Source organism: Podarcis filfolensis (genome assembly GCF_964270895.1).
Source record: "Podarcis filfolensis genome assembly, chromosome: 2".
Classification (NCBI taxonomy): domain Eukaryota; kingdom Metazoa; phylum Chordata; class Lepidosauria; order Squamata; family Lacertidae; genus Podarcis; species Podarcis filfolensis.
This window is the reverse complement of record NC_139605.1, coordinates 40,631,754-40,655,642: the sequence shown is the minus strand read 5'-3', so window position 1 is coordinate 40,655,642 and position 23,889 is coordinate 40,631,754. Positions and strand designations below refer to the sequence as shown.

Sequence of the window (23,889 nt, the reverse complement as noted above, 5' to 3'; positions counted from 1 at the left end):
TTTAAATAAAACTATAGCTACAAGAAATTAAACATATCTGCTTCAATTCTACCCTCCCCACCAATGAATAGAGTGCTGGGTTTTGGATTTTGGAGACCTGAGTTCAAATCCTATCCTTGCCATAGGCTTGGGAACAATAGCGATCTACCTCACAGGATTGTTTTGAATGAGGAATAATAAATAAAAAAGGTTTGTAAAGCGCTGTCATGCTGTAAGTGCAAAAGAAGTGATAATATTAATAAAGCCTGTGGTTTATAATGTCCCAGTGTCAAGCTTAAATCCCACCTTCTTCCCACCCCGCCACCCCTCTCGAAACAGTGAAGAGGAGCACAAAGAATCAAATTGTAGATTATCTTCAGGTTATTACTGGGCTGTGAGCTTTCTTGTCAGACTACCAGCAGAGGAAAAAGCTTTCTGAATCAGGCCCTTATCATTTAAACCATATTACAATTCAACATGAAAAATGACTCGCTCCAGATTGCATAGAATAAAGCATCTTGAGATGCAATAGAAGCACCCAATTTTCAATAAAGATATTAAACCTAAGCCTCAGAAAAAAGGAGGGGGGAATAATTACATCATTTTTTGCTTTGAGTTTTAATGTTAAATGTGTCAATTTATAAAGCTAGGTGAACATCCACAATTCATAAGCAGACTGCAGCTAATTAGATCCCCTTTGATCCTTTATTTTTGCCCAGGAGCTTATTTAACAACTTTTCACAAAACCCAAGGTTTTGATGCACCCACAAATGGACTGGTAGAGAGCTCAGCAGGGAGTGATTCCCCCCCCCCACTCCTGCAGCTCTCCTGAAGTAGGTGCCCATCTTTTCTGAATGGTACTATTACTGATGAGGATGCTTCCTAGATGCGAAACATTCCTATTTAAGATATTTGGATGGAAGGGTGTATAGAATGGCAAAGCATTCTAATTATTTGTGATAGGAATGATATTTGTCTCCTCCCTGTGAATTAAACCCTTTAGAAAGAGAACCTCTTCTTTTTTTAAAAAAAAAGGGGGGTAGCAAAAGAAGTGATAACTGATTCTGGGCCAGTTCACACAACCGACATGGGCTGCATAGGCAAGTTGTCTTTTACCAGGTAAGACTATTTGCTGATGCAGGCCAGTATGGTCTACTCTACTCTGACTGGCAGCAACTCCCAGGCAGAGGATATCTTTCCCTTCACCTGCTACCTTTACACTTTTTAGCTAAAGAAGCCAGGGATCAAAACTGAGACCTTCTGTATGTAAAGTAGCAACAGACTTCAGTCTTTTTCAGACCTGAGACCCACCATACAGCACACACTCATGTCATTTCTTCATTTTTAATTGGTTGCATCTACCCAGGGATAGGGAACCTATTTCAGCCTGAGGCTTAGAACTTGCCCAGCCTTCCAGGGGCCTCGTTCTAATGCTGGGTGAGGCAATGTGGGCAGGCAAAAATACCCCCCTTTCCCCACCCAAAAATGAAACTGTGTGTATCTGTTTGTTTGTTTGTTTGTTTGTTTGTTTGTTTGTGTGTATGTTTATGCTCATTGCCACAAACACAAGTTAAGTTATTATTTATGTAAGTTATGAGGTTCAACTTACATGCCTGGAGCATACACAAATCTTCACGATGTTCTGATGAAGGTGAAAGCTAGTAAAAATCACCTGACCAAAATGTTGGGCAGTAAATTGGGAGAAAGCCCACCAATGGGGAGAGAGCCTGGAGCAGCACAAGGCAGGTCACCAAAATAGGAAAACTTCAGAGATGGGCACTTAGCCCAGAGAGGAGAAGAGGTGTAAACTGTATTTACTCTTGGGTACCTTATCAGACAGATTTCATTAAAAGCCAGGGAGTGGGGGGGGGGAGAGACTTGTGGGTGGTTAGGCAGGGGTCTCTGCAGGTTGCAGATTTCCTCATTGAACTTGACAGGCCTTACTTCTATTCTGAGCGGACATGTTATGGGTTTCTGCTGCCAAGGGGGTTTGATCTATCCATGGAGAAGCGCCACCCTTGAGCAAAGGCCTTTAGCAGCCTGTTTAGGCACAGGTCAAAGACACACATGCTGAGGCTACTGACGTTTGCTAGATGCTAAGTGCTCCCTGCTGCTCTGATTGTACTTCTGGTACTTATGTAGCCTCCCACGTCCGCCACTGTTGTTTTTTCAACGATGGTAGGAGGAAACCTTGGCAAACAACAGCAAGGTTAAAGCTTAGCTTGACAGCAGTGTCCCATCATCTTGTGCAATTCTTCCTTTCTTTCTTTTTTGGTCTCCTTTGATGTTTTCAATTAAGTTATTGGTTGCGGGCAGCCCCTTTTAGCTCTGGAGGCTGCAGAGCATGTGTCCTCATAGCAAAGAATGTAGGCAGAGGAAAGTGAGTCGGCCATTTGGTGCCAAAGAAGGACAGAACTTTTTTTATGTATGCTACAACGGCAGCAAGAATACTTATATTAAAGCACTGGAAGACGCAAGATCTACCCACTCTGGAAGAATGGCAGATGAAGTTGATTGACTGTATGGGATTGGCAGAAATGACCGGCAGAATCCGCGACCAGGGAGAAGAGTCGGCAGAAGAAGATTGGAAGAAATTTAAGGACTATTTACAGAAACATTGCAAAATTAATGAACTTTGAAAGATGCTGGATTGAATTTATGTGGTCTCTAGCTGTTATGATAAAAAGAACTGGGATAAATATTGTTTAAGTTATAAAATTTAAGAAGTTGATTGGAAAATAAGGTGTTAGTTAAATGGAATGTTAAGAGATTAGGATTTGCTGGATAAACAATTTGAACTAGAAAACAAGAAGGGGAGGTATGAGGAAATCAAAGAAACATGTTATTGAAAATTGATATGGAAATTGATTTGTTTTTAATATTTTTTTTTCTTTTTCTTTTTTGTTTGTATAAAATTGAAAATTCGAATAAATATTTATAAAAAAAAAAAGGAAAGTGAGCTGGAGCTGCCGGTAGCAATGCCACTTTGAAAGACTCAGAGGTCCGGTCAGAAGTGGAGCCGATGCCGAGGAACCTGGGATGTGGGATGAGAGCTCCCCTCAGCACCTCATTACTCACAGCCTGCTGAGAATGACTCCTCCCTGGTGTGTCCAGCTGCAAAGTCAGAGGAGGGAATGTGGATGGGAGGAAACTGAAGAGGCGAGGGAGACAGCGAATGCATTGCGCCCCAGAAGTAAATCCCACTGAATTCAATCAGACCTACTTCCTAGTAAGCATGCACAGGATGGCAGCAGTGGTAAAGGGGGCAATGGCAGGTGGGCCCTTAATGAAATTGCTAAACCTCACACTATGGATCTCCCCCTCTATTTAAGCTAACAGTATGGAGAAAGTGGATAGGGAAAAGAAGGTTTTCTCTGTCTCTCATAATACTAGAACTTGGGGACATCCAATGGAGCTCAAGCTTGGAAGATCCAGAAAGCACTTGTTCACCCAACACATAGTTAAACTATAGGATTAAAGATGGAGTGATGGCCACCAACTTGGATGGGTTTAAATGAAGAGGATAAGACAAATTCACAGCGGATGGAGCTACCAAGGGTTTCTAGCTATAATGGCCAGAGACATAACTAGGCTCTCTTGCACCCTTGGAAGACGTATTGGCACCCTCATCTCTTGCGCCCTTGGCAAGGAGCTGCATTGCCCTTTCCCCATCCCTTGCACCCTTGGAAAGGAGATGTTGGCCACCCAGAGCAGCAGAGGAGCAGCCCGGGGAGTGTGGGGATGAGTGGGTGGGTGGGCTCCTAGTCACTCTGAGCCAGAGTGGAGATATGCAATTTTTGTGCCCTCCTGGGCTTGTGCCCTTGGCAGGAGCCAGCCTGGCCAACCTCCAGGTACGCCCTTCATAACATGGTGGTAATGGTGGTGGGTACTCTTTGCCTATACAGTGGTACCTCGGGTTAAGTACTTAATTTGTTCCAGAGGTCCGTACTTAACCTGAAACTGTTCTTAACCTGAAGCCCCATTAGCTAAAGTGGTGCTTCAGGTTAAGAACAGTTTCAGGTTAAGAACGGACCTCTGGAACGAATTAAGTACTTAACCCGAGGTACCACTGTACAGGCAAGCATAACTTTTATGCACATCGCTTCCCTATGGAAAACCACTTTAGCTAATGGGGCCTCCTCCTGCTGCCGCGCAAGCATGATTTCTGTTCTCATCCTGAAGCAAAGTTCTTAACCTGAAGCACTATTTCTGGGTTAGCGGAGTCTGTAACCTGAAGAATATGTAACCTGAGGTACCACTGTAATTCAAGCAGCCAAAGGCAGGGGTCCTAGGTGTACTATATACATAAACTTGTCGTACAACAACCCTGTAAGGTAAGCCAATATCAATACTGCAAATGAGAATGAGATGCTAAGGCCACCTAGTGAGAGCAGAGCAGAGGCACAATTCAAACCAGGTGGCTTCTTACTTAACACATTGTTAAGAGGTCCCTTAGCCATTACTCTGCACCCATTTGCTAGGATAATGACTATGTTTCCAAGACATAATAAAATTATTATTCTTATTCTACACAACTCTTAGGAGATATCTGAAGGCAGCCCTGTTTTAATGTTTGACGCTTTACTATGCTTTTATATGTGTTGTAAGCTGCCCAGAGTGGCTGGGGAAACTCAGCCAGATGGGTGGGGTATTATTATTATTATTATTATTATTATTATTATTATTATTATTATTATAACACAATTATTAAATCATAAGTAGAGACATAAGCCTTTCATTATCCTGTTCCTATAGATTTTTACACATCTCTTGTTCACAAACTGTGTCAGTCTTCTAGCACGAAGAACTCTGAAAACTGAACACCTTACTCAAAGTTCTAATCCACAGCATCTTTCATTTTTGAAATTATGATTTGTCAGTCCCAGTTCCATACCTAAATTGCACCAGTTTCTGTGAAACATTTGTCCCAATGGCCTTCCTTACCTTTGCTCAGATGGTCTCCTGGCCAGTTATTTTTTCTTGTTTAATAATCTTCTTCCTTCTCTCCTCCTCCTCAACATTAAACCATTCCTCACTGGAACTGAAGGGGGGAGAAATGAGTAAGCAAAAAAAAAAAAAAAAAAAGGAAAGCATTAGGAGGAGGTTCTAAGAGATTTTTTGCCTCTTTTATCCAGTGCTTTAGATCACAATATTAATTATTTAGAAGAAACCACTTGTCCTTTGCCTGATAACAAATGTAATGTATTAACAAAATCAATACTGTGTATCAGTGGCGTACTGCTTTGTATTTTACAGTATCACTCTGCTACCCTTGGGGCAGCAGGATACAAGTGATATTAACCTTGCATCCTTGTGATTATATGGATTCTCCTTCCAGACACTGCTGAAAAAATCACAAAGCAATTTGTGACAGAAGTAAAAGGCTTAGTAACATTCCCAACATTTTCCTCCATAGTGAAGTATCCATGAAGAACGTAGAAGATTTAAAACAACCATGAAGATTTTGCATTGAAACGTAGCCAAATGTCCCAGCCACAAAATTTTGCTTTTATTACAGCACTTGGAAGAAACTTAAGTCACTTTTGCCTGGTATAGAGTAACTTTATTATTATTTTATTTTAAAGCCTTGTGACAAACAGTTCTCTGTTTACATATAACAAAACCAAAACTAGGCTTGTAAAAACCATTGGCATATTACAGTGAGTAACAAGAGTTAGGCAGTGATGGTGGTACATTTTTCCAGTCACCCAAGTGGGTCTCTCCATAACCTGCTATGTGTCTGTGGGAGATGCATCTATGCTCTCCTGATTGGGTGCATATTATAAAACTATGCCATGGACCACATTTGTCCTCTGGTCACTTTCAGATGGTAAGTCGCTTTTTCAGCCAAAGCAAATGGCCTGTCCTGTTCATACCAGGAACCTCACTGTTGCAAGTCTTGTAGTCGGCAGGAAAAGCACATCCTCATCTGGACTTTTAATAATACTGTAAAGGTAAAACTACAGCTGCCTGACTTGCTATATCTCCCACTCCAGATGTTTTGCACCATAAGACACGGCCACAACGTTTGAAAGAGCATCCTCCCGCACTAAACACTAAACTCCAACTCTGAGGTTTTGTGTTTTGTTTTTTTCAAATGATCTTCCAGCATCTGTAACTCTGGCCAAATAAAGGCAACACTGCCTTGAAAATTGTGGGGAGAGAAGTATGGAAGAAAGGGGATATATAAATTTTATAAACAAAGCAACAGCATAATAGAAAGCACCTGCTGCATGTTCTACGTGACATCCTGTTTCCGGTTAAATTTTTATCTGCACCCATTTCTGATGTGAGGAAGTCAGTCCCTATTGAAACCGTTGCAGGGTTGATTAATTGTGGTTTCACGTAGCACACCCAGCGAGTGGCCAGTGTTAAAGGCAGAGGAGCTTATAGGCCGATGCATATTTATATTTATTACATTGTGGGACCAGGCATGCTTCTACACAATAGACATAGCACTCAGCACTCTTTGTCCATTGCATCCCGTCTTCAAATCTTGCACAGTGTTGGGAGCTTCACTCTTCACGCTGGCATAGCCTCCCATTGCATTCTAGCATTTCCTGCAGTTGGGAACATGGACTGTTGTTTCTTGTGACGAGGGAGCACCAAAGATGCAGGGAATTTGTTAAAAAATTGACACCCCACAAGAGAATGTCCTACTATCCCTCCAGAGCAGATCTGGAGGCAGGACATGCTTGGGGGAGAGGGGGGGCCGCAGTTCCACTGCGCTCACAGAAGTTGTTCTGTGAATGCAGTGATACAACCCTTAGATCAGACTGCCCTTCAAATCGAGGATGCCTTCAAACAGGGCACTGTCCTCTGTAAAGCGGGACACATGGCCACCTTATTGCTTGCCTCTATCTCTGAGTTCAGCAGGAGAGGGCGCAGCTTATGGACAGGCTTCACTCATTTCACTACTTGTTTGCTTAGAGAGGGTGAACAGGCAGGCAGCAACAGGAAAGAGCAAAGTGGAGGAAGAGGAGTAGAGGGAACCAGGGGCTCCAAATATTGGCAGTGGGTCCCCGACTGTGGCCTGGGACTCAAACAGCAGGTGTGCCACGATGCTGGTGCCTGGTGCTGACTCTGGCAGTGAAGACAAATGCATGTTTCTAGAGAAATCTCGGTTAAGATCAACCTCCCCTTATGCTTTCTTCTTTCCCTTGGCCAGTCTTCCTTTCAGTTACAGAGGCAGGGGAAAACATCAGTGACTCATAAACGTCCGTCAGAAAGATAATCCAATAAAGTAAATTGGACAACAATAATGGCAGCCGCACAAGCACTTTGTCTCTGGCTCTTCAGTGTCTGTTGAGGAATGGGCTGGAGTGAGAAAGGGTGTCCGTCTGCTTCAGTTCAAAGAAGGCAGAGCACCTAACCTGAAGCTGAAATTTGCAGCCGCAGAGATGGGGACATCAAATGCCGAAGCAATCTGCATGTCCTAGGCAAATCTCCAAGTAAACACTGTGCCATTTAAAGCACTCACCAGGGACACACAGGCGCTCTGGCACACGGCCACTCAGCAAAATGAGGCGGAACAATTAACAGTGTGTGCTCCTGGTTGTACAGCTCTTGACACCCAAATACCTGGAAGCACTTAAGTGCAAAATCCACCTCATTGCCCCTCTTGGGGAAAGACAAGCTTCTTCTGCCAATTTTTCTGATTGGGAAGTAGAGTATCAGCCCTACAACTGGGGCCGAAACACCAGATTTGGGTGGACTCGGGCCAGAGAGAAAAGAAAAATTCCCCTTGACAGTCTCAGTGAGTTAATGTTGTTATCATATTTGTGTTGCTGCCATATATGGGGTTGGGAAGAAATTGTCCCTAACTCAGAGTGTCATGTAAGTACAGTTTTTCTCCCTCCTCTGCACCATGAGTGGCTCTAGCCTGAGTGACTGAGATCTCAGTGGGCAGTCTTAAAAGGCCATCAGTCTTAGTATACAAGCATCTGTATACTGTTAGGGGAACAGAACTAGCCTTTCTTACTGTTCCCTTTGTTGTAAGGCTTACAGTAATATCAGAAGTTTGTAGGGAAAGATGTAAGGCTATTTAAAGTGGCAGGTATCACTAACAACAGCAAGGGTTTTAAGCAATGAGGACTTTTCATCGCTTCTGCTACTTATGGACTAACTCTGTTTTGCTGCAAGCAGCACCTGTAGCAGACACCTGTGTTGCAATTTATTGAATTTTGATTACTGTACCTCTGATTTTCATTTTGCTTTGACTATATTTGAACTGTATGCAGGCTGTTTTGGGGGCAGAGCCCAAATAGCTAAAACGCAGCATATGAAAAAACTTTAACTAAGAGAGCTACAGGAATGGATCCTTAGCAAGAGACTTTGGGTATTATTATTTTCCCTAACTTACTAGATTTTCCAGGGAACAGGTAAATGGTTGGCATTTGGATGCCAACAATGTTACGTGGATACTGAGAGCCAGTGTTACGCAGTGGCCAGAGTGTTGGATTAGGACCAACCAGGGAGACCAGGGTTCAAATCCCCCCTCAGCCATGAAGCTCATCTGGTTGACCTCTGCGTAAATCCAGGATGCTGGACTGAATGGGCCATTGGTCTGATCTGGCAGGCTCTTCTCATGGCCTTGGGCCAGCCACTGTCTCTCGGCTTAACCTACTTCATAGGGTTGTTGTTGTTACGAAAAAGGAGCAATGCTGCTGAGTGCTCCAGATGGCTGGAAAGCCAAACAGGATGTTTATGTTATGGGACTGTACCGTGGGAACCAGGGACAGTCTATTATGTGCTCTGAGCACCGGATGTTAGCTCAGAGTGTCACATGACCCTGTACTGGAAGTACATGGGTGGAGTTATTCTCTCTCTGCAGCTGGGTATCAGAGGGTGCAGACATGTTGTTCTCTGCACTGAGGAAAGACAGAAATAAAGGCATGTAAATACATTTCTGTCTGTCTCTTTCCCCTCCCTGGGGATGGCAGGGAGTGAGGGAGGATGAGTGGCTGTGTTCTTCTCACGTTTGAAGAAGGATCGGCCGATAAAGACCTCGCCTTGTCTTGCCGGGAGTCGCTGACGGGGGAGGCCAACAAGGAATCAAGCCGGGCACCTGGAGAGTGCCAAATGCCTCTGAATGACAAGGCTTGAATCAACTTATGGTAGCAAGCGCTGCTGGTTATCTGATCCATGGGAATCAGCATGAGAGGTGAGAGGTTGATGGATCGTGTGCCATCCTCTGCACCAAGGAAAGAAGATAACGTCTGCAATTGCAGCCAGAAGCTGAACAGACGGCTGGCCCCAAGAGGGGGTGTTTTCCAAGCAACGGAGCCCCAAAAAGGTATGCTGAATATCGGGCTAAAAGTGTGAATGCAGATTGATTTATTCTCTGGTTCACGAGAGAGCTGCGTTTGGAAAAACAAGCTCTGAAAGAAAGGCTTGCATACCAGAAATTCCTGTGGTGAGATAAGGATTCCCGTCCCGGGGAAGGTTGCTAAGCAACGACAGTCGGCAGTGGAAAACTACTGACACCTGGGGCTGGCTCAGTCAGAGCCGGGAAAGCGAAAGTTGTTTTGACTTTGAGATAGCTTTGAAGATTGCCTGCCTGGGAGAGAGGCAGAAAAACAGCTCAAAAGAGCTTTTGGGATTTTACTAGCTCGAGAGTGGAGAGCTGAGGCTTGAGTTCAGCATGGATGCCAAGAAGGGGGGAGTGCCCCTGAGTGCCGTGGTTCAGGATGAACACAGCCAGCATGCTGCACTGGAAGTAAAGGACAGGGGGAGGGAGGAACGGAGTTCTAATTCCCCCACCGATGAGGCTACTGGAAAGGATGCTGTAGCTTTGAACGTTGTACAGTGCTACAATTGTGGACAGGCTGGGCATCTTCAGCGGAACTGCAAGAAGCCACGTCAGCCAAAAGGAGCGAAGGGCCGCTCAGCAAAGCCTGAGGCGTCAGGCAAAGGTCATACCAAGCCTATGGTGGAACCTGCAAGGGCTTTGATGGCGAAAGGAACCACGCCAGATGTTGGGAACGCGTTTATTATCGACACTGCAGCGACGGTTCATATGTCCCCACACAGAGGACTCTTTTCATCGTTTAAGAAGCAAAGCTTCGCTGTGACACAGGCCAACAGTCAGGAGCTGGAAGCGACCGGAAAAGGGTCTGTCTATCTTAAGAGTCTGAACTTGACAATAAACAATGTTTACTTGGTTCCTGAACTAAAGTTCAATCTGCTGAGTGTTTCGCAGATTGCAAAGAAAGGACTGAGACTGTCCTATGATGATAAGAGCTGCGAGATCTTCAAAGATGGAGAGTTATATCTTTCTGCCAGACAGAAAGGTGGACTGTATTTGTTGGACTTTGAGCAAAGTGATTACATGGAATGTAATTCTGAGTCTAACTTGATTTCTCTTGCAGGTGTGACCAAAACAAGCGCCAAGAAGGTGGCCAGGGTCGACAGAGCATTTCAGCGGGTGTATGCTGATGTGATTGGTCCTCTAGAACCATCTAGAGGCAATGCAAGATTTTATCTTGTGTGTGTGGATCATTTCTCTAACTTTGTCTGGGTTTATGTGTTAAAGAAACCACAGGAAGCCTTGGAAAGGTTTCAAGAGTTTTGTGACAAGGTTAAAGACATGCATGATGCTAACATTGATTGTCTTTTGACAGATGAGAAGCAGATTTTTCTTTTACAGGATTTCCAGAGGTTCCTGCAGAAGAAGGGGATTAGACACAAGGTTGCTGTTTCAGCGGAAGCGTGGAACAGGGGTGTCTGTGTAACAGTGGACAAAGAATTGCAAAAGGGAATGAATGCGCAATTGCTTAGTTCACATCTGCCACATGAGTTCTGGGCGGAGTCACTCATGTCGTTTTGTCATGCATGGGTGAGAAAGGTTTCGAAAGAGTTGGGAAGTTCTCCTTTTGAGAAGCTGTTCCAGAGAAAACCTTCTGTTGCCCATTTCAAGGTTTTTGGGTCTCATGTGAGAACAGAAGCTCCAGGTGGGGTAAAGAATGCCAGAGGCATTTTTGTGGGATATGAAAAGGGTCTCTACAGGGTAATTTTGTCTGAATCTGGTCAGGTGATTCTCACAAAATTTCTAGAGAGTGCTCCTGAAAAGGAGAGAGTGATAGTACACACATTTCCCACAGAGGACGATTCTGATGATGATGATTTCACCGAGTACAGTGGTACTGAGAGCGACAGTGATAGCTCAGAGAGCTCTGTTGTCACAGTCATTGAGAGGAAATCTCACACAATGGATAGACCTTCACAGGTGAAGGATGAACCACTGTTTACTGTTGGAACTGGTTCTCCTAAGAGTCCTGAGACAGAACCAGTGAGCAGAGAGGATCAGCACCTCATACGCAGGTCTGAGAGAGTCACAAAGGGTGAACCACCCAAAAGGTACTCAGAAGAGTATGCTAATTTAGCTGTTGCGTGTGTTGCTGTTGTACACAACCGAGGACAGGTTGGAGCTGTGTCTAAGTCAGAGACAAAGACACAACAGAGAGTTGCTAGCCAAGGTAATGCAGATGCACTCATTCCTTGGAAGCCAGACAACCAGAGAGGTACACTGGGGAAACCAGTGGCGGGTAGTTCCAAGGGTGGAACTGAAACAACAGGGGAGTGTTATGTGTATAACAACTGTTTGTTTTCTTCTCTGGATCACGCTATGCATGCCGCAACACGCATTGATTCTTTTGGGGGAGGTTGTTACGAAAAAGGAGCAATGCTGCTGAGTGCTCCAGATGGCTGGAAAGCCAAACAGGATGTTTATGTTATGGGACTGTACCGTGGGAACCAGGGACAGTCTATTATGTGCTCTGAGCACCGGATGTTAGCTCAGAGTGTCACATGACCCTGTACTGGAAGTACATGGGTGGAGTTATTCTCTCTCTGCAGCTGGGTATCAGAGGGTGCAGACATGTTGTTCTCTGCACTGAGGAAAGACAGAAATAAAGGCATGTAAATACATTTCTGTCTGTCTCTTTCCCCTCCCTGGGGATGGCAGGGAGTGAGGGAGGATGAGTGGCTGTGTTCTTCTCACGTTTGAAGAAGGATCGGCCGATAAAGACCTCGCCTTGTCTTGCCGGGAGTCGCTGACGGGGGAGGCCAACAAGGAATCAAGCCGGGCACCTGGAGAGTGCCAAATGCCTCTGAATGACAAGGCTTGAATCAACAGTTGTAGGGTTTAAGTGAGGAGAGGGAGAATCATATACAGCACCTTGAGCTCCTTGGAGAAAAGGTCAAATATAAATGCAATAAAGAAATGGAAAGCTTGTGTGGATGAGCAGCACTGATCTCACAATATGCACCTGTCTGGAAGTACCCTACCAAAGATATATAACATAAATCCACCAGAACTCGAGAACCTGCATTTACCCACTTTCCTTACACACCAAGCTAAAGCAAAGGCAACACACCTGAAAAGAGCAATCACTGGTAATCTACCTGAAGGGTGTGCATTGTTTTTCAAGGGTGTCCATTGTCTTTGCAAGAGACTCTTCCTGACAGATACCTTTGTCAAGGGGAATCGAAGAGGGTGGGGTGGGGTGGGAAGAGGAACAACTAAGCGAAGGCACAGGCTTGGACTGCAGCTGCAGTATCCCTCTTGCTCAGCTAATGCAGCCAAAGTGGTTAGCTCTGGGATGGCTTGGGACTTCATGGCTGCCATAATAACCATGGGGCTGTCCCAACATGTCATCAGCTTGACAAATGCTATATAGCTGTGCAAAATGAGGTTTCTGTGCCTTCTACCAAAAGCAATGTTATCTTGCCTCTTCATCTCAGAAAGCAAGTAGCTTGCTTCCAGGGATCCTTCTAATTTATATCCTGAAAAGCAACACCAAACTGAACCAAATGAACTGCTCCAAGCAACCAATGACACATACACACATACACAGCCCACCCTCCCTGGTTATATTTTTGCACTTCTAGACGGAAAATAAAAAGGAGGAGGAAAGCAAACAAGTCATGGAGGGATTTTCTGTTTCTCTAGTCAAACACGGTAAGAGAGCGGTTCAAAAGAGGCTAATTAAATTCCAAAATCCCTGAGCAAATTCATTAATAATGATTTTGAAATAAGCAGTTAACCAAGGAAGCTTTCAAGGTGGGGAATGATTGATATGGGGGGAAAGAGAGGGTGGGTGGGAGAGGGAGAGAGAGAGAAGTGGGGAGTAAGGAGAGGAAATCTCCATAATATGTGGGCCAAAATACACAAGAGACTTTCCCTGGATCTGCCTGTGAGCTGTGCATATGCAAGAGCCTGTAAAGATGGGGAACACACACAAAATGCCAGAATCAACACAGCCTAGAAGAGACAACATCAACCACTATCATAAAAAGCAAAAACTGAATCCAAGATTTGACACCAATCTAAATGGCCATGCTAAGGTCTTACGCAGCTATAATGTTTTCATTAACCATGGTTAATCTAGCTATTGAAACCATGGTTAAGTATTTGTTACAAGTATGAAACTATAGTTTAAAGTGGATGGTGAAATGATGGTTTGTATTCACCATGTATGGATAAGCGGTACATTTGCACTGGGGTTAGGTCACTTATCTGCTGGAAAGCTGCTGAAGAAGGACTTGTTGATGTCTCCCAATATCCACTCTCTGAGAGCAGAGTTCAGAACATCACACTAAATTGTGCTTTAGTAGTACCTATATATGTTATATCTGCATGCAACACTGAACTGTGAGCAACTTGTGACCTGTAGCTCTCAGACTAATTTCCTGGGGGTGGGGTGGGGGACAAGGAGGGAAAGAGGATTAAAAAAAAAGTTGCTTTTGAAGCCAGGTGTCCTGGTTTCTTAGGTTTTTGTATTTCTCTCTCTCCATCACTACATGAATTTTTTTAGGATAGAGGAGTGAAATCTAGAAAGAGAAGGCAGGCAGGGGCGGGGGTTGCCAGTTTGATTGGCCGTGACTAGCTGCAATTAAAACTATAATTTATTGTCCTGGACTATGAGTATAATTTCAATGCAGAGAATTAAGGTTTTTCTGCTGAGATGGAAATAAAGATTAATTTTTAATTTCCTTTCTCATTGCACATTTAAGAGCAATAGACTCCACAGAAAACTACAGGTCAAAATAGTTTTATGGGAGGGATGACAGTGTTCTGTTGGCGAATAATTTAATGCTCCTGCTGCCTTTTTAATATTTGACTGCAGCTCCCTCATGTGAGACGGAGGCAGTGGATGCTCTGTGCGAGAGTGGGTGCAATGCAGCAGCTAGGTCAACCTGACTTTGACGAGAGAGAGAGAGAGAGAGAGAGAGAGAGAGAGAGAGAGAGATTCGTTCTTCAGCACCTAGGCAAGTGCTAACACTCCCTGTCATGGTGGAACTTAGTGGAGGCCCATTGGGGTCTCAGCCTGCCCACATCAGCCACCCGCCCCACCTGCCTGCCCTCTATCTTACAACCAGTCCAGAGGGTGGCACTGCCTGTCAGCTTCCTCCTCCTTAAGTCTTAGGGTGCTCTCAGACAGTCGCCATTTTCCAGGAAGGATTCAAGCACATACCAGAACCTTAGGCTTAGGCAATTAAAGTGGATTTTCCGGCTGGATGAAAAGCTCTCTGCCTTAGATGCTTAATTTGCACTGTTCTTTAAACTATTTTTAGATGCTTTTATGGTATCTGTATCAGCAATGTCGCAAACTCATGTTCTTAGGTTCCGCACTGATCTGGATAAAACAGAATAAGAGGAAGATTCCTGCATGACGCACAGTATTTTGCTAGACCCCTCACTGCCCCGAAGAAAGTCTGTGTAAGTGTTTGAGGCAGGGAACCAGTAATGCAAGGCACATTAAAGCAGGCACTAATTGTTTCTGCTCCTCTGAACCGGAGGTGGTGGGATTCTCTGGAAGGGAGGATTTTTATATAGATTCAGAAAGGGTTACGGCAGAGCCTTTAAAAGACTGTTTTCGAGATCACTGGCTTCAGTCTCTGGTAACCAACCACAAGGTTTAAGCATTGCCTGAGTGCAAAGCATGGCGTGGATCTCCGGAAATGGCGCTTAGATGTTTGTCTTATCTAAACGAGCTCAGGGCTGAGTAAACTGCTCAGAAGAGAGTGAGTAACCCTGACAAAGCAACCACCTTCTTATCACAGCCTCGAAGAGAACTGAACAGAATCAGGCATCAGAGACTTATCTTCCATATGATGTTAAAAAAACAACAACCCAGGCCTGTCATACTGATTAGCGCCAACTAATTATTTCTGAGGCCCCCCTCTGCATCATTTTTTCGTGTACGCAGCTCAAACCGGCCACATCCTGAGCTATTTGGGCACAGTGTCATTTGCCCAATGGTATTGTTTTGTACGTCTGGGAAAGCACACAACCAATCTTGGAAAAATTACTTTGCAACAACTGGAACAAGTAACAGGTTCTGGAACATTTGCTGAATTTCTGGATCACTCTGACTTCTGGTTTCAATGCAATGAACAAATCAGCTAGTGCTCTCTGGGCCAATCCCCATTCTATATGACTCCATCTATATATTATAATCATCAACTTTTCAATTTAATTTAATTTTTATTATTCATTTCATTTCTATACTGCTTTATATTTTTAAGAAAAAAATCTCAAAGTGTTTAGCAACGCATTAAAATACCAAATAAAACAATCCAGAATGAAACATAATTGTCTATCCTGAATTGTGTGCACTTCAAGCCTTTCACACATTAGGCTTAAACTGATTTTGTGCCCAACTCCTCCTATTTATGCCAATGCCACCTAACTGTGCATGGGGGGGGGGCAGGCATTTGTGATGCAAATGAGCATTTTGACCTGTGAAAGGTTTCTATTTTCCTTGCAAAGCCAGCTGTAGCAAGATCCCTCATGAAGGCTCATGTGCGAAACTGGCCCTTTGGTGTGCTGAGATGCTCCAGACCTTAGGTGCACAGCCAGTCCTACAAAGCAAGGATACAACACTCCTTCAAGCAAACACTGGATATCATCCATTGCAGGTCAATGCCTAATGAAAGTCCCACCTCCTAAATCATGGGTGGCTAACCTGTTAGGCTCCAGCTCCTATCAGCTCCAGCCAATGTGGTCTATGGCCTGATATGATGGGACTTGGAACTCAACAACAGGTTGGCTGCCTCTGTCCTAATGCTTCTGTTGCACTAAATGGATAAGAAACTAGGGACAACTTTGCCAGGTCAGATGTCCATCAAGCCCAGCATCCCACTTCCCATAGTAGGGATACTATCAGGAAGTCTTTGAGCAGAGCATGAAGGTAATAAATAGCTGTCCTTCACTGTTGTTCCCCACCTTCCCACCTGCAATGGGAATTCAGTATCATGCTGCCTATGTTCATGGAGATTCCATATAGCCGTCATGGTCATCGCCAGACCTATCTTCTGCAAATTTCCCTAACAATATAGTCATTTAACTGGTGACCATCATCACACCTTGTGGTCGTGAACTCCACTCATTAGTATTGGGTTGTGTGAAGAGCTACACTCTTCAGGCCGCCCTGAATGTTCTGCCACTTAAGTTTCTTGGGGAGCAGTTTGTTACTGAAAAGCTATAGCCTGTTCTGTACCTTGAAGCCTGCTCCAGCAGACCTCTAGTGCAAAAATAAGCAGAAACCCTCGCATCGCAACAGGTCACTCTGGCCTGATTCACACACATAACGGAATGCAGCACAATGGTATAACCCCAATAGAGCTGGTGCTTGCTGTATTTCATTTGGCTTAAGGAGATAAGTGCTTTACTAATTAGAGGGTACCATAGTTATGCGCTGTGCACTGATTAGAAATAAGTTCTATCCTACCCTGGAGAACCTGCAGTCCAAATTCTGACATATCTTGATAAGGGATGTTAAAGCCCTTCTAGAAAGAAGATGGACACGGCAATGTGATCTCACGGTCATTCTGCTTGTTATTTCCTAAATCTTGCAAGTTTTATTTTTTTATTTTTTTCTTATTAAGAGTCCTACTCCTCAGGACCTTCTCTAAGAGCTAAGCAACATGATCCACAGAATCACATGGTGCAACTATTACTACGGTGTGCTAGTTCAGGCTATACTGGTGTATGATTAGGTTTGACTGCTCCCCACCCCCACACATATACATTTTCTGGCTTTAGAAACCAAGCACATCAAGGAAGGAGAAAGGTTATGGCTTAGCTCAGGCACTATACAACCTGTGATCCATCAATTCTTCCTGAGAGTTCTCCAGTTTGGCCTTGACAACCCACCACCACCTGGTTTGCATGCAGCAGAACCAGGGGGTTTGATGAGCCCGCTGGTAGGCTTTTGATTTAGATACCCATTATGTTCAGCTTGGTTCAACATCTCCAAATTATGACCCAAACGTCTTTGCATCACATTCAGGCAGTTTTACTAGGAAGTGCTAAATCTTTTTAAAAATCTATCTTGTTAAACCAACAATACAATCCAACCAATACAATCCAACCAGCTAAACAAAATAGTACATTAGCTTTGGAAGCTGATTTTTCCAGCAACCACACCTTCATTTGGAATCTTTCATGCCATCTTTGGAACCCAAACACCCACCCTATCCTTTAGATATCAAATTATAAACAATTATTTTGAGGTCCAAATAGTCCCTGCTGTGCTTCAAGCCACAATTCACAATACGCAGGTTTGGATCCTTACATTCACATATGAAATAACATGGGAAAGGGTGGGCAATGTTAAATCCAAATCAGCTCAGTGTTACTTCCTGGCTGTCCACCCCTCTCTCTCATTTTCCACTTTGCTTCTTTTCTGAAGTACCTATTGGACTGGTCAGCATCTCTTATGTCCACATCCAGCATTGTGGAGCTCCTCCAATATATGCTGCCAGGATATAATATTATACCATAAAGGGAATCTTTGCACCTTGTTCAAATAGCTCTTGTCATTTGCATATGAAAATCTTCCCTTCTAAGAATGTAAATAATAATTGAGAGAGAAGACGAAAAAGAAAAAGGCAGGTTTGTGGATGGAGGGGAGGTTGTGTTGAGAGGGAAAGAGAAATGAAAATTTTGTTTGCAAAAATTCTGGACTGAATTAACAACAGATGATGTTTACACAGAAGCTTAGCCAAAGGAGCTGTGCACAGCTCAGCACCTTCAGCACACAAACTTCCCAATGATCAAGCAGCTCCTCTGCATTGTTAAAAGTGCCTGTAGGACAAGAATCAGAGAGAGGGGCCCACAGCCAGCAAATAAATTCTTAATACTGGAGCCCATTTTCCACTTGGAATGCTTGGCAGTCGACAGAGGCTGCTATGGGTCACAAAACTCCTACCAACTCACGTCCATACGAGTTTTATTCTGATCAGATGAGACTGCAGGAGCATAAAGGGCAGGCGTCTGGCCTTTGTGAGTTGGTCAGATATTTGCCTCTTGAGGAGAATTCAAACAAAACTTGCCCAAGTGGTCATTTCAAGGCCACATAACTTTCTGTGGCAAGCCGCCAGTTCAGACCCTCCAAGTGTCCCTATATTGCAAGGACAGTCCCAAATTTACAGAAGCCGTCTCGGTTTCAGATTTGATACTGGAATGCCCTGCTTTTCCTTACGATGTCCCTATTTTCATTGGGAGAAATGTTGGAGGCTATGCCAGCTAAGAACCAGAAAAGAGCCATCAAGTAGTGAACTCTATGGTTGGCCAGCTGAGGAAAGTTATCCTTACGATACACGGTATTTTTAACCATGAATGTTGTTGGCCTGCATAACAACACCAGGGCTGTGTGGCACAAGAAGGAATCAAGGGGGCGGGCACAGAATGCAAAATGTTAATGTGGGAACAAGGCTCTATGTGGAACTTTAATTTGGGGTTGGGACAGAGAATTTTGCACAGATTGACACTTATCACTGAAAAGAGAGCAAAGACAGGTTTCATAGGAGAGTACTTTGCTTTTAAATATGTATTTTCCCCCCTTCCAATACAGCAGAGCAACAAGGTGGGGAAACCCAGCTCAGACATGAAAGATAAATTCTTTAAAAAACAGCAACAGACACCCACAAAAGATACGGGTGGGGAAAGAAAACAGAGATCTGATTAAAGCTCATGAATCAGCACGGCACCAGAAGACACTATCTCTAAACCGGAGGCCCTTTCCTTTCCCCTGCATTGTTTTCTCCCCGTTTCTACAGCAACAACACCCCCTTTCCCCTCCAACTCTACCCACCCTCATGCCCATGTCCAGATTGAGGTTGATAATGGGGGGCACTCACACTTGGGGTTTGCAGGATGAAGGCCTCAGTTTGTTCGATTAGAAAAACTGTTGCTTCATCACTTTTGGGCTCACGGCTCTTCCCCGTTTCTTTGTCAGTTTTCTTCACCTGCCTATTTCTGGTTTGCTGGGGTGGAGGGCTCCCTTGGTTCTTGCCGTTTGTGGAAGCAGGTATATGGGAACTGAAAGGGTTCCTTGAGATAAGAGGGCAGAGAGCTTAACGAGATCTGATGTTTGGCCTGCCAAGCACACTTCTAGAACATTCTTGCCACTGGCTTTATGACATCAGTGGCTGGCTCCACCCAACTGAATTTGTAGCTTGCCCTTAAAAAAAACTTCTTATAATTAACCCCCTTCTCCTTAACAAAAGCTCTTCTCAGAACACACCTGCTGAAATTAATGAAGCTTAAGTTAGATACATCTGTTAACTTCATTGGGCCTACTTTGTATAGGACTAGTATTGGATACAACCTGTTGATTTTTCTTTTGGGTCTGGGTTGTACTTGTGAAGAAGTGAGCAGGCGAATCTGGGAGCTTTTGAAAGCAACGGAAAACAAGCTGTGAAGTAAAAGGCTGTATTCTGTATCTCCTCCCCTGCAATCATATTTCAAGATAATATCTTTTTCAACATTACTTAAAATACAGCAGTTAGATATGTTCAACCAATCAACATAAAAAGCTCAAAAAGCCCCTTCTTATGTAAGCATGGCTGTGGGTCTCCTCAAACCCATCCATTTTGAGAGAATGCAGAAATCCATCTACTTTATTTTATTTGTAACAATCCCTTTATAAACTCAATAGTTTTTCGAGACAGATGAATGCCAATAAGTGAACTGTTTTTTGGTGTAAATTTTTCTCTCTGTGCGTTCTTACCACCTTTTTGACCTCTCATACTACTTCACAACACTCCAGAACTGTGTATTTTACAATAGCTTCACTTTCACCGCCCTCTGATTTATGTTTACCGTATGCTGTCATAGTACTGCAGCTCTTAATCTAGAGCAGGGATGGGGAATGTGGCCCTCTAGGCTTCTCTCTCTGGCCCTCAAGGCTCGCCTCACTGGCCCCACTTTGATTGCGTTTCCCTAGTTTGAATGTGCCCTTGAGCTCCGTCAATGCTTCTTCCTTGCTTGGATGCAGGACAGAGACGAGTGTGCAGAAATAAATCTGCTGTCCAAAAATTGAACATTTGTTGCTCCCCTCACTTGCTTATTGCCTGGCCCACCATAGACATATTGCCTAGAAGGGAAGGTGGTGCTCAGTCTGGAAAAGGTCCTACCCCCACCGATCAAGAACCCATTGTTCCCCCTCCATGTCTATGAATGTGGCTTTTGTTGTCTTCCAATTTCACTCTTACGGGGTTTTCACCATTCTTGGATTGCCCAATCCTGGATCAACTCATTGTTTGTTTTTTAAATCCCTTCAGTCTTGTCAAGAAGTACAGACTTGCTGCTTCCTCCTCCTCACGCATCATCAATACTTTACTCAGTGAAATTTCACATTTCATTTCCCGTGTTCTCTCCCATTGATGGCTGCTTTTGCCTCTACTTTTCATCATAGGCTGGTGCTTATCGATAAAGCCCTGTTACACGGGGAATAATACTATTTCCCCATCTGATCCTAAATTAATGTAAGAAATAGCCTTTATCCGGTTTCATCATTATTATTTTTCTTCCTAAATATGGCTCTCTTCATTTTCACACACACTTGTACCTCTCCTCAAGCTCACAACAGTAACAAATGAGTAAGGTATTTCCTTGCCTAATATATATTGGAGACTTCTCAGGGCAGTGAGAAAATCTGGACAAGTGTTTATACAACAGTAGAAATATTAGCAAATATTGCAATGGATCTGGCCGTGCAGAAGGCCTTGTTACTGCTTATACTCCACAGAATTAAAAGGGCACTTTCCAGGCTTCATTTTTCTTGGCATTAATGTGAAAATACTCTGTGTATATGCTTGGGTCGGGCGCTCAACAAATAAGCTGTTCAAAAGGGGACATATACAAACCTTATGAAAATAACTTGGAGGATCTCGGGTATTCCTGCCAAGCCCAACTTCAGCCTCATGTCTGATAGCTTAAGGCCTTCTTTCCATTGGCTTAGGGCCACCACAGAGTAACTTTATAATCTGCATGTTATCTAGCCCAGCTGTTGGTGTTTGCCTACACATGGGCAGGCCTTATTTGTGAGCCAGGACTGCGGTGATCCCAGGGCTGCAACAGAATGGACGCCTCACGTTACAGTTCAGGTACTTTGACAGAATTCCAGGGCTTGAGGGGGCCTCAGTTCCTGCAGATTGGATTCGCAGTGCATGGGGAAAGGTGAAGGTGGAAGGTAAAAGAGGCACCATAGCCCTGGCTAACATATACACCAATGTGAGATGCAAAGAAGGACTGGAAACATGAAGCGGAACATTTCCTGAGGTGTTGCCATCTTTGCATTTGTGGGTGAAACTATGAGGCTGAAACTATGGAAGCTACTAAAGCAAAACCATATTCTGCCTTGCCCACACCTAGGGGGTCTAAAATAGGGTGGGAGGCCCAGGGGTCAAATGTGGTCCTCCAAGCTTCTCTGTTTGACCCTTGGGACTCTTCCTGGCCCACATTCCTCACTTCCCTTGCTTTGCACCTTCCTTTTTGCCTGGCTAGAATGTGTCCCTGAACTCTGATAATGCCTCCTGCTTCTTTGGATGAAAGACAGGGGGCGTGTAAGTGCACAGAAGTAACTCTAATGTACAAAGAGAAAAATTACATTTGCTGCTCCACCTGCTTTAGCCTCTAGCCCCACCCACCACTGAGATGTGGCTCCTGGAAGTTGCCCTGAATAGCACCACCAGTTTTCAATGCACCGAAGAATGCTGCTCAATTTTTAAATAACCCCATATCTTGCAATATCTTCTGAAATATATTGGGGCTCGAGTTACACCCCTCTCTCTGGATAGATAGATAGATAGATAGATAGATAGATAGATAGATGATAGATAGATAGATAGATGTTGGCCACTGTCTGCCTCAGGAAACAATGGAGGAGTGTGCCTTTGGGGGTGAGGTCAAGCTTTTGGAAGGTTGCAGTGCCTGCTGTGGCTGATGTGGGAAAGACATGTTTTGTTGCAGCTGGGGCAGATGAAGGTATCCAGTTCTGTCGCTGCAGATGCACCATGGCATTTCTTCTCTCTGTGCTCCTCCCAGCAGACATTCCTGCTCTGGTCGCTGCTATGGATACATGACTTGACTGCCTGTCTCCAGGCGATGTGGTCTGCGAGGGATACACACACACACACACACACACACACACACACAGAATGTATGTATGTATGTATGTATGTATGTATGTGTATATAGTATGTATACTATCCATCTATATAGTATGTATGTATATACACACACACACACACACACACACACACACACACACAACTCTAACCAGCAAACAAAAGGAGAGACTTTGTGTTAGGAGTGCCTCCAGCAAGCCTAATGTGCAAGTCTTCATTCATTCATTCATTCATTCATTCATTCATTCAACTTTGTATACTACCCTTCATCCATGATCTCAGTTGTAAGGACTTCAGCACTCCTCAGGTGGGGAGGAGCTTTGCGGCAAGGAGTTTTAGTGTGCAAGCGTGCGCGCGCACACACACACACACACACACACACAGAGTCAGATTTGTGCACCTGCTTAGGAGTGGATACTTTGCCCCACATTTTCTGTAGTGGGAAAAGAAACCTGAGGGTTTTGGGTTCTTTTACCTGACAGCTTCGTACAATCCAGCCAGTGTAAGGTATAATGCAGCCTTCCCCCCTCGCCACCCCTTGCTTCTCAGATCTCAGGAATATGTGCCAGAAGCCTGTCAACTTGTTAAAAGTACATTAATGCAAATACCAGAGCTTTCAGTTATGTTTATGCTAATAGAAAGCCTCCTGCTCTGTGACAGGCCCGAGTGAAGACTCAGGAACAGGAAAATTAATTCCAGCTGTTGAAATTGATTTTTATTTTTTATATAAAAAAACTACTAGCTTAATAATAAATAAAAACACCAACACACACACAATTCCAAAATTCAGAACAAAACAAAACTGGAAGTAAGTGTGCGTGGTATGCACTAAATCATGTTTACAGAAATAAAAGCCGAACAGGTTCTCCTCTTGGGAAGAAACCTTCCAAATTCAATCAAGGGTGGTTAGAAGAAAGCTCCGGCCTGTTATCAGGTTGTAAAAGTGTAGATTAACCTGAAAAAAAGAATTTGCTGGGTTGCTCAGCCTGCATTTGGGAAAGAAAAGGCTAGCTTTTCATTTTTCTTTGTAGGAGCATTTTGTTTTAGATCCCTTGCATCTAATCCATTGACAGGGAGACCAAATCCTAGCTGCTGTGGAACAGACCAATATTTTAGAGACAGATAATGTTTGCATATCACAAGTTTCTCAACAATTCCTCTGCCCACCCTTTTCTCTCTCTTAATATATTGGCCTCTGTGGGGTGAGACAGGAGTTAAGTGGGCAGGTCCCTTATTTCAGCTACAGCCTCTGATCAGTGTCTGGGTGAAATGAAATCTTCCGAGCTTGATATGCTTTATCTAGGCTAGCCTGTGTTCACATTCAGGCATCTATCACTCTCGATAACTTCTGCAATAACACTGAGGAAAATTCACTGGGATTTAGTTTTTAGGCGAGTGCTGCACAATAAACTAAATCAAGTGCCAAGCGGTGGGGAATGAGTGGATAACTGCTATGCGAACTCTCACTGTGCATGTTGTGATGTGACT

General features: G+C 44.0%; 1 protein-coding gene and 1 long non-coding RNA gene across 2 annotated transcripts in view; one reads left to right on the top strand and one right to left on the bottom strand.

Annotated features, from left to right (window-relative positions):
• The window catches only part of LOC310757703, a 421,645-nt gene that overhangs the window by 86,038 nt on the left and 311,718 nt on the right, over positions 1 to 23,889 (top strand). The gene's annotated exons all lie outside the window — the stretch shown is intronic.
• Positions 1 to 23,889, bottom strand: part of EEFSEC (eukaryotic elongation factor, selenocysteine-tRNA specific) — a 263,572-nt gene that overhangs the window by 9,204 nt on the left and 230,479 nt on the right. The window contains exons 13-15 of the mRNA XM_083603068.1: positions 20,093 to 22,719; positions 19,129 to 19,721; positions 4,924 to 5,020 (exon numbers count right to left, since the gene is read on the bottom strand). The gene's annotated coding sequence lies outside the window, so the exon portion shown is untranslated. The remainder of the gene's footprint in view (positions 1 to 4,923; positions 5,021 to 19,128; positions 19,722 to 20,092; positions 22,720 to 23,889) is intronic.